Genomic DNA, 12,275 nt, shown 5'->3' with positions numbered 1-12,275 from the left:
ATAGATAGATAGATAGATAGATAGATAGATAGATAGATAGATAGATAATGTATCAGAAGTGCTGAAAAAATCTGCTATATGGAAAAAGCTAGGGAGCATGCCTGGAAAAGGATGATGACATCCAATGGAAGTACCATGGACAGATTTGGAGCACGTGCAGACACTCTTGGACTGGCTATGGAGTCAGAATCTGGGTCCATTCAAAAAGGCATCAGTCAACTCGGACCCATTTCATGCTGCAAGCTCCTTCCAAATTTGCTGGCATTTGAGAGGGAGGATAAGCTACTGAGGTCATGCAAGTGGGGAAGGGACATGAAGCTGAAAGCACTTGGCCCAGCAGTTGCTTCTGACTTTTCCTAGTCTTCTTCACCTGAAATAAGAAAGAAGGGGGAACAGCAGAATCAGAAGGACTAAGGTAAAAAGGAGTGTGTGCCCTTAAGTTGTATGTGGGAAATGTTTATGCATTTGTCCTTGTGCAATTTTCTAACTAAGCACCCCTTTGTAAATTTAATTGATGCAAATTAGTTAAAAAGAACTGGGGAGTTAATTGCCACCAGGTAACACTGGGATGGAGGCTTGGACTGATAGGATTGGTGAAAGATATATCCAACCACAAAGGAGGGGCTATTGAACCTCAAAAGAAAGATGGAATTGGCTTCATTCTGTATGAATGAAGGAAAGGTGAAAGACAGAGACAGGGAAAGGTGAAAGACAGAGACAGAGAGAGAGATAGAGAGACAGAGAGAGACCAAGAAACAAAGAACATTTATAATGTGTTTTCTATATGCCAGGCCCAAGGCAAGTTGTCAAGTGGAGACTATTTTCCACTACAATTTCAATACTAGTGGAGTTTACCTATATTATATGTTTTATACATTTACTAATCCCTTTTGAGATACCTTTTCCCCAAGTAAAATAATCTTTATCATTTTATTAGAGGAGAGGCAGTGTGCCATAGTAGAGTTAGAGTCAACTTGGGAGTCACTAACACTTGAGTGTGGAAGAAAAACAACCTACATACAGTGTTTAGCTAAATCTATCAGAGACACATTTATTAATGTAAAAGCAGGTTGCTTAGAGAAAGACTAACAGAGTTCCCCTTGACAATAAGAAAAATCCCTGTCTCATGCAATACACACCTTATATTTCCCAATATTCTTGAAACAAAAGATGAAATTCCTCAGAAACCCACAACCATAAAGAAATAAACAAAAAAGCACCAAAGTACAAGGTTAAGCTACGGTTTCTGAATTATTTTCCAAAGTGAAAAATGATAATACTAGTACACCCAGGGGAAAGACATCTGAAAACTAAGAAGAGCCCTTTTCTTAAATCAGTAGTAAACTAAACATCTTCCTTTCTTGAGCTAGGTGCAGGTTCTGATTTCTCCAGGAGTTGAGAACCCTCCATGCCTGGAATTAATTTTCTATTAAAGGAAACCCAGGAAGTGCCAAAACACAAATTCTTAATTTTTACAGCATAATGAGGGACTTAGTGTTATAGTCTTCTTTATGGGCTAAATATTACCTCTGCTACATACTGATTGTGTCACCAAAGGCTAGCTATTTAATGTTTCAGTATGGCAACGACTAAGATTATAAATTTGCAGGCAGTTGGCTAATCTATATTGTTAAAGAAATATTCCTCTGTAGGAGAGCCTAACTATAGTTTAAAAAAGTTTGAACAAAAATAAAGGACTAGATATCTTAAAATGGCAAAAACTAGCAGGTATGTAATCTCTTATCAGTATGATAAAAAAATATGAAAGATATCTTTAGAAATTGTTTCCTTGGACTCTCAAGTACTCAGTGGCAAAACTAAATTACATGACTGCCTGAGGTCGTTTGTAAATTGATTTTCCAAGTTGCAATTATAAGTATAAATGAGGATAAAGTGCCTTTACTCTTTGTTGACTCTACCTTTAAAATAAAACAGGCATATTTTTAGAAGTAAATCTTTAAGTGTCCTAGAGACAAGGAATATCCAAGAATAAAAATGGCACGCAGAAATAGGTTCACAGGCCAAAATAGAAACATAAAAGAAGAAAATCAAGGGAGAATTAGTTATCATGCTTTAAAGGGTGTACTCGCTAACATGGCTAAAATATTTGACTTAAATGCATTTTAAATACATTTTTGTTGAGCAACAATTTTATGCATTCCTTCAATTTAATGTATAAATTCAAAGAATGTTTTCTTCTTTCAGTTTAAAAATATTTTGATATTTTGAACATGTTTTTTCTCTTCCCATGTTCCCCATTCCCCCCCAAACAACAACAACAGCAAATTAATTAAGTGAATTTTTCTTTGTTTATGCCTCTTACCATAAGCCTGGATGGAAAATCAAGTAGACATCCACTCATATTGGCTCATATTTCTTAAATTACCCTAATTTAAAACAAATTTAGAAGTAAGATGAAGAAATAAATATTCTTCCTATGGACACAAGCTGAATTCTGCGCAAAAAGTGAACTTAAGCATTATCCATATATAATGGCAAGCACAGAAGTAGTTCACACTCGTTTCAGCTAATGCATTTACTTCTTGTTCAGTTCAAACTTCTTTTGAGACTTGTATCAAGTCTGCTAAGAAACAGAACATGTGAACCCCACAACTTGTGAACCCTAGAACTCATGAACTCCTGCAACAGGAAGGGGAGGGACTAATGATCATATATAAGGAGAGGTCTTGGATAGAGACAGCAGAACTGAGAAGAGGACTCTTGTGGTAGCAGAGTCAAGAAGGAGAGAACTTGTAGTATCCTGGCACTCTGTCTGCTCTGTCTGTATTGATGTTTGTTTGTGGTCCTTTGTACAGAAGCCACAGACTTTACTGGAAGCCCTGAAAGAGGATTTTCTTATTGTATGTTTACAGAAGTCCTGGAGGAGGGTTTTGGAGGTCCTGGGACTTTACTGATGATTTGTGCTGACCTCTTGGACCTTGTTTATGGGTCTGTGTTGATTTCTATATTGATGATTTGTGCTGACCTCTTTAACCTTGCTTGTGCATCTGTGCTGATTTCTATGTTGATGATTTGTGTTGAGTTCTAAGACTTTGTTGGTGGGTCTGAGTTTATTTCAAAGTCACATAGTGAATTGATGATGGTGCCAGCAATGTGGACGAATATTATTGTGGCTCTATCAAGCTTTGTCTTTCCAGAAACTGGAACTGTGAAGGACTTGAGGTTGAGTGGACACTGTGAACTTCAATGTGGAATGGGAACTGGACAAAGAACTGGACAAGGAGCTGGGAGCTGCCTACCTTTGAACCCAGGTGACAGTTGGAGATGGGTCCATGGAAGAGGAACTACAGAAGCTGAGAGCCAGCCTCGGGTCAAGCTAAAAGAAGACTTTACTTGGATACTGTGTACTGACTGAGAAGATTATGATTTACTGGGACCTAGGGGTAGAGAACTTTGACTTTTGTACTTTGTGATTGAATTAAGGATTTTGTGATTGACTAAATGAATGTACTTTTTTGAAAACTATGTGACTACTTTGGTAAAAACTATGTGGCCATTTTAGTGACAAGTTGTTGAGTTTTGACATGGTGAATGCTGTATTTTGATTTTCTGTGATAAGTTGTAACATTGTGAATGTTGTACCTTGATTTTCTATGAATATTTCGCTTCTGATTTGTTATTGAATAAATAGAAAGTTTGCTGTACTATGTAATCAGAACCTTGAAAGCTATTCATAGCAGCAGGCCTCTGGAAAGCTGCTCATGCATGGCTTTATACCATACAGGTAAAAACTAATTCAGAGAAAAACTGATAAGAAGTATGTATAGAATGATTTTACATACACACCATATACATATACATGTATGTATTTTATCTAATGGTAGCCATGTGGAGGGGAAAATAGGAGGGAAGGAAAAAAGGAAAAATAAAGTTGCATGATACACACACACACACACATATGTGAGAGAGATTTAAAAGGAATAGCAAGTTGTATATAATAGATTTGAAGTTTTATGTGCAATTATCTTTTTTCTCCTAGTCTACTATGTTATGAAAATGCTTGTTTTATTTCTTATGTTCAGAATTTTAAAAATGAGCTATCACTTGAAAGTTTTATATACAAAATATACAATGTTCAAGCACTTGGCCTGGGAGGCAGTACTAGAAAATCACTAGACCTGGTGTGAGAAGATTTTGGTCTTAATACTCTTCCACCATGTTAGATTGTGTACGTCACAAAATCTGAATCCTTGTAGATTCTAGTGTCCTCATCTGTAAATCTTTTTATGATACTATGTTTTAAATGTTGTTTTCATGCAAATATTTAACATGTATGATCATTAACCTAGTTTTGGGGGATTTGGTAGAAGTAAATGTCTGTTTCTATCATTCTATATGTATTTTTTCATTAAACCCTTCTTTGAATAGCAAACACTCAATACTTTTTTCATTGAATAAATAAATATTTTTATACTTATATTTGGTTTTTGCACCAACCAGCTTTGGGGATTTAGGGAATTCATTTAAGTTTTCTTTGTCTAGTTTTTGTTGCTGTTGTTGTTGTTCTGGGTTCTTTTGGCCACTAGCTTGAGCCACTCCAATATTACAAAATTTAAGTGTGCTTTTACATGTATTTTTCACACTTGATCCTATGGAGTAGGTAGGAAAAGTTTCCTCATTCAGAATTTTCCCTAAGGCCTAGTTAAAGGGGAAATGGCAAAACAAAATATTTGTGAAGATCCTAGACCCCTTGAAAAGTGGTAGACTGAGTTAATTGTGGGCTGGAACTCAAGGAAAATTTGAATAGGAAAATCTCATCAAATACTAGATTTATGAGGAATTATGTAAGGTGAAACAACTTACCCAAGCTTGCCATATAGCTAAATGGGGAAGTTAGAACTGACCCCAGGTCAGGTTACTATAAATCCAATGTTCTTTCCTCTAAATAATACTGTATAATATAAGGAATGGGACTAGAACTGGGCCTGTCATTTCCATTGGTATAGAGACTCCTCAGATGAGGAAAATCTCTTGACCAACGCAGGGTGTAATGTTCGCTGCAATTCACAGTCTTGTATGGTTGATTAAAGCAGTGAGTGTGTAAATGACTTGCCCAGGGTCACAAGACAATATTTGTCAGAGGAAAGACTTGATCTCACAGCTTCCTTATTTCAAGGCCAGTTCTCTATTTTTTCCCCATGCTGCCATGCTACTGGTTGACACATTTATTATAACATCCTTATAATTTTTTTGTAATCATATGGTGAAGGAAAATCCCATCAATATGGACTATCTGAGAAGCTGCAACACCAGTTGTATTACACAATGATTTTTTGTCGCTGCATTCCTCAGAATTTTACATAAAAGCATCCCAAAATATTTTTTCTCTTAATTATACCATAGATTGAAAGTAGGGTGAGTGTATAAGAGGTGCAAGACTTTCAAGTGAAAGTATTTCTAATTGAAAGTTGACATATGGAGGAGCCAGGTGGTCATATTCTTCAATAACAGACTAGATATGAGTTAATTTAGATGACTAAATAGAAGAGCAATGAGCTCCAAATGGCAGAATCCAGACATGCCTCCACACTCCCTGCTCAATTTTGTAAATGGAATCACTCTTGTAGTTAAAGAGAAGCACCTTTGCTTGTTAACTGTTCATAAGAATGGACTCTGCAATGCTCACACTAACTCAGTTATTATATTTTTAAAGGATAGTTAGATATCCACCTAAAAAATTCCAAGTTTAGTTTCTATCTATTATATGAAATATAAGGGGAGATTAGGAGGTAACTTAAATTCTGTTAAAACATATGTTCTCCATGACACTGGACCTTCTTCTCATTCATTTGGTAACCACTTATTAAGCAGTTACCATGTTCAATCCATTCCATTATAATCCACTCCAATCGAATAGCAATTGATTAACTGCTTGCTTATTTTCTCCCAGGTATAATGTAAGGATCTTCCCTGAGCCTTCACCCCTTAAAAAAAGAAAAAAATAAAAGGCCTCTGTCTTCAAAAACATAAATTCTTCTCAGGGGATGCAACAGATAAAAACATAAATATATGAGTATATGAATATATTTACATGCACAAACAATTCTAGTGTTATGTAAATTTGCATTAAAAAAATTCAACTTCCTGGTAAGGATCTGGCTTCAGGTGCCAGAAGTGGGAGCTGCTTTGGTGCCCCTTGCCAAGGGTTCCCTGCTCCAGGCACTGAAGCCATTCAGCCTGCAAGGGCCCGGGCATTAAAGTTCCTCAGAGGGACCTCAGAGCCATTTAGTGGGCAATACCACATAAAGCCCCTGAAAGTGAAAATAAAGACTGCAAAATTGTCCACTTACATTAAGTGAGAATGGACTATACACACATACATATATATGTATTGTATTTGAATATATGTGTGCATATATGTATATTTGTATAAATAGCTGGTACAGTGTTCAGAATTGAGAGCCTAGAGTCAGGAGGATTTATCTTTCTGAGTTCAAATCCAGCTTTGGATACTTGTCCTAGTTGTGTGAATCTGGGCAAGTCACTTAACTCTGTTTTCCTCAATTCCCTCATCTGGAAAATGAGCTGGAGAAGGAAATGGCAAAACACTGTAGTTCCTTTGCCAAGAAAACCCCAAATGGGGGTGGCTAGGTGGCACTGTGAATAGAGCACTGTCCCTGGAGTCAGGAAGACCTGAATTCAAATTTGGCCTCAGACACTTAACACTTACTAGCTGTGTGACCCTGGGCAAGTCACTTAACCCCAATTTCCCTGCCTTCCCCCCTCCAAAAAGAAGAAAAAAACAAAAAAGAAAACCCCAAATGGGGTCATGAAGAGTCAAACACAACTGAAAAGACTGAACACAAAATAATGATAATAAATGGCAGGGGGAATGATTACAAATAATTTAAGGGATTATAAATCTTTCAATAGGAAAATTCGTATATGCTAAGTTTTGAAGGAAGCTACAGATTCATTCTGTGAGGCAGAAATGAGGAAAATGTGCATTCTAATCATAGTGTAATAGATTCATTTTGCAAACAGGATACTTGAAAGACACCAAAGAAAGAGAGAAAAGATCCTAATCTCTAAAAAATGTTTATAACAACTCTTGAGGTAGTATCCTAAATTGAAGAAGTGCTTACTTAGGGAGTAGTAACTTTGAAAGACTTTAGAATTCTGATCAATGTAATAATAAATAATGATGCCAGAAAAAGAATGAATATGAACTCAGCTCCTGCCAAATGAATGATGGGCTTAAAATACAGAATGAAACATATATTTTAGGCATAACAAATGTGGAAATTTGTCTTGTTGGTCTTTGCATATATATTATGAGGGTTTTATTTTTATTTACTTTTTATTGTTCAAGAGAGGTGGGGGGAATGGAAGACACATAAAAAGTATATACAAACATATTTTATAAAAGCAGTTGAAAAATTCTGTATATCATACCAACCTTAACCTTGTCTAAACTGATAAGCATGATTTACTCATTTGAATGTTTTATTTATACTACAGAAAACACTTACATATTTAGAACCATAGTTATTGAGTTGGAAAGCAGAAGGGGATTAAAAATGTATTTTCATTTTGTGAAAAAGCAATTCAAGTTTATTTAATTCAAGAAACATTTATTAAGAGCCTACGATGTGCCAAGTGCTTTGAAGTACTGAGTTTGCAAAAAGAGACAAAAGATAATCCCTGTCCACAAGGAGTGTACAATTTAAATGCAGACACAACACAAAAACCAGTTTGCCTGTAGAGTTCAAAGAGGAGAGTAAAGTATAATAAGCCTGGAATGCTATTGCAGTGCCAGACTACAAAGGTATTTAGTGAACAAGTTGAGAAACTCTTATTGTATCTAAGACACAACGGGGAACTAAGAAAAGTTCTTAAAGGAGACTGACAAAGACATACTGTTCAAGATTATTTTGCCAGTGGTTTTGTGCATAGATTGGACCCAGGAGAGGCTGGAGGCTGGTAGTCCATTTATGAGGCTGTTACAGTGTTCCACTAAAGAAATGAAAAGGGTCTGAATTATGGCTCTGGACCCATGAATAGAAAGAAAGAGTTGTATTGTAAGGTAGAATTGAAAAATTTGGAAATTAATTAAATACTGTAAGTGAGAGAAAGGGAAGAATCAGACATGACTCTGAGGTTGAGAACCCCAATTAGTGAAATGATAATGATTCCCTTAGAAGAAATAGAAAACTTGAAATTTGGGCATGTTGTAGGCATTAGGGGTAGAGCTGATGGAGAAAATAAATTGAAGATTAGAGAAGTAGTGGATGACTGAAAGCGCATGGTTCTGGAAGAGATGGGAGGATGTGAGTTAAAGAGTACAAATATCATGGTTGACCTTGGTGGAGAAAAGGGATTACATCTCTTTATAAGATAATTAGATCAAAGGACAATAGTAGGAGATATTGAAGGTTTGTGAGTTGTGAATTTTCAGAGAATGAGTAGGTGTTCCAGTTGAATCACCATTTTTTAGGTATCAATGAGAAGTGAGGTTCTCTGCTGAAAGGGTTGGCAGAGAAGGTAATTTAGGAGGCTTTAATAATAGAAAAGCAAGTTTGGAATAGGTGCTGTGCAGAGTTAACAGGAAGTTATAAAAAGGATTGCTATGTAGCTATGAGGACTGTTGAGATTAGAGAACATAAATTGATAGTGGCTATAATGTATACCATTGTATGACTTTCTCCTGTGACATTCAACAAACCATATGTAAGAGTAAAGATGGCAGATGGTAGGAATAACTCAGTGTTGTGGTTTAGCAGGGCATAAGTGAAAATAGGATAAGAAGGTAAGGGATTAAAAAGTAGAGGGTGAGATTTTCCCATTCTAGATATCCAAGTGACTTCATATGAATTAAAATAATTATGTATGTATGTATATATATACATACTATATACATACATATATGAGTATATGCATTATGTATGTATTGCTTTTATTTTCTAAACAACTCATTGGCTAAAGGCAGCATAACCTATTGGAAATATCACCGAATGGTAGTTGGAAGATGTGAATTCAGCTTCCAACTCTGCTACTTACTACCATGAATAAGTTATTCCATCTCTCTCAGAATCAGTTTCTTTCATTTGTAACATGGAGATCACAATACTTGCACTACTTATCCCACAGAATAGATGCCTCAATCTAATGCAATAATATATCTAAAGTACTCTGTGAACTTTGAAGCCTTCACACTATATGAATGCCAGCTCTTATTTTGGGGAATCATCCTCATTCGACCTTTGGTATCAATGTCTGCAGTCCAAGTCACAGCCTCTAGCCCTCTTTGAGGCTCATCATAGCTTCAGAATCTCCAGAGTATCATACAGATTCAGGCCCTACAGTAGCGGGTCAGCCCTGATGGCACGCAATTGACCCTATCTTCATTAGAATTTCCATCAAGAGAGAGGCCAACATTCCCTGAGGCTGGGGATAGGTTTTGACAATATTGGAATAAATGAGTAAATTACATAAGGTTGTAGAAAGGATTTAAGGTTTAATAGCAAAACAATCAATTTACCTTTAGTGGACTACAGAAAAAAAATCATTTAAAACATGTTTCATTTTAAACTTGAATTATTTGAATTATATTATATTTTTTTAGCTATAGCTTTTACTGAAGAACTTTCCTCTGAGAATATTGTGAAATATTTTCTTTGTTCAAACTCTTAGAAATGACAGACTGATTTTCATGAATCATTTAACATATATTTCAAGGAAAGTATAATTGTTTTCCCCCAAAGGTAATTTTTAATTATTATTTTCAGCATGAGAATAAAATTAAGTGGGAAAAATCGACAAAAAATTTAGAACTATTTTGAACTCTCTAAAGGCAGCTTACAGACTAGTTCTCTACTGACTTTGTGAAACATTTCTTAGCAAAAATTACAGAATATATACAAAGAATACTAGATATTCTACATTGGTATAGCACACTTTGAAACACACACACACAGAAAACAACAAAGCATGCACATTCTAGGCAAATGATCTTGATTCCAGTTCTTGGGAAATCCTAGAACAGGTCAAATTTCCAGAAAGGGAGCCAGTAATTATAAGAAGAAGTACAGCTTCATCAAGAACAAATCATTCCAGATTAGCTCATTTCCTATTTTTTCCCCACAAGATTATTAAACATGACAAGGGGAATGCTGTGGAAATAGCTTTCTTAAATTTTAGCCAAAATATTGATCAAGTATTTCATATTATTATTCTGGAGATGGAGAAATATAAATTAGGTTATAATAAAAACAGATAGATTTAGCACTAGTTGGAAGACCACACTCAAAAGGCAATGTTTAAGGGTAAACAGGTCAGAAGATAGAAAGTCAAGTGCCCCACACATCTCTTGTTGAACCCACGCTGCTTAATATTGTTTTTACCAATTACTTGGGGAAAGACTCATTAAATTTGAAGATAACATACAGTTGAGAGAAAGTTAATAGATTGAATAACTGATCCATGAGTCAAAAGAATCTTGACAGACCAGAGCATTGGCTTGGGTCTACAAGATAAAATTCAAAAGGGATAATTATAAGGTCTTACATGGTTATAAAAAGAAATCAAATTCACAAGTATAAGGGGGGGGTTCACTATGGATAGATAACAGTTGTTCTGAAGGGAAATCTAGGAGTTTCAGTAAGCTCTGTCTGAAGTGTTATGTGGCTACCAAAACAGCTAACATGATATTGGACTGAATTAAGTTTCTATGAAGGAGATGATATTTCCGCAGTTCTCTGTTCTACTCTAACCACATCTGGAGTTCTCTATTCAGTTCTTGGTGCCAAGAAGGACAATGATAAACTGGAGAGTGTCCAGAGAAGGACAACGGAGAGGGTAAAGGACCTTGAATCTATAACATAGGAGGCCTGGTTGGAAGAACTGAGCATGTCTAAGCTAGAGAACAGAACACTCATATTGGAAGCAATAGCTGTCTCCAAGTTTCTAAAGTCTCTATCAGAGGGATTTAACTTGTTTTGTTTGGCCTTAGAAAGGCAGAACCAGAAGGAAAGAGTAGAATTTGCAATAAAGGGAAATTTAGGCTTGATTTCAGGAAAAACTTCATAAAAATCAGAGCTGCCTAAAAGTTGAATGACCTGCTATAAAAAGACAAAGATGAAGGCAGATATTTTGAGCAGTATTCACCGATCCTTTATATTGCTTCCTCTCTAAAATTTTACTAACCTACATATGTCATGCTGAATTCTTCCTTACTTTGAACCCCAGTTTTGCTCCCCATTTCAAAATGCGTGACTAAATTTCTGGGCTTATTTACCACCCAGTGAACTCTGAATTGACCCTGTGAATTAATAATTTATGAAATTATAAATTAGGGATGGGGGAATGGGATGGTGAAGGAAGGAAGCATCAGGAAGAGGATGGGAGGGGGAAAGACAGAGAATATTATTTAGATAACCATGACTAGAGGTGGGAGAACTAGGCAGCATGGACCCCATGGAGATAGAAGAGTGCTTAAGGAGTGTTGGGGGGTGGGCAGGAGTTTGAGGTCTCATTTTTTATAGTTTTTTTTGGAGAAACAGATCAACTCCTATCTGTGCCACCTTGGGGTTGTTCATTAATATATCCAAATCATCTCAAAGTTATAAGTAAAAAGCTTCAAAGTTACATCTCAAAGTTATCAACACCTGTTTGATATTTCTCTTGTTTGGAGCTGTGGAGGTCTAGATTTCACCTGGAATTTACATATCACAGGACCAGAAACCTTGGCAAGCAGTACTTAGATGGTTTCTGCTGATTCATCCCATATTACCAGGACATGAGTTTTAGTTAATATATGATAGATACAGTTTATAAATTATGCTCCTTTGATCTTTGGGACAATTTGTACATGACTTCTAGATTCCCCTTTGCAATCTTATTTCCTGCTTATTGTCACTTTATAATGACTACTTATAATCTTTCTTGCTATACTAATTAGAAGGAGGTGGGGAGGTAATAAGAGGGACCAGAACAAGATACAATTTTAACACATCCTGGTACTATAGTCTTCTCTGTACTACTTCCTCCAGGAGGTTTATCAGGGCCTGCTAATTGTTTCTAATCACCTTGAAAAGGCAATGGAGAGGTGGCTAGATGGCACAGTGAATAGAGCAGAGGCCCTGGAGTCAGGAGGACCTGAGTTCAAATCTGGCCTCAGACACAACACAAAAACTAGCTGTATGACCTTGGTCAAGTCACTTAACCCCAATTGCCCTCTAAAAAGAAAAAACAAGGAAAAAAAGAAAAAGGAAAGGCAATGGAAGAGCAAGGTCCCTGAAAAGGGAAAAGGGATA

The sequence above is a fragment of the Petaurus breviceps genome, unplaced genomic scaffold, assembly GCF_028583685.1.
Source record: "Petaurus breviceps papuanus isolate PSGF00001 unplaced genomic scaffold, PetGlider_PUasm1.0 111, whole genome shotgun sequence".
In the NCBI taxonomy this organism is placed as follows: domain Eukaryota; kingdom Metazoa; phylum Chordata; class Mammalia; order Diprotodontia; family Petauridae; genus Petaurus; species Petaurus breviceps.
This window is presented reverse-complemented; position numbering follows the sequence as displayed.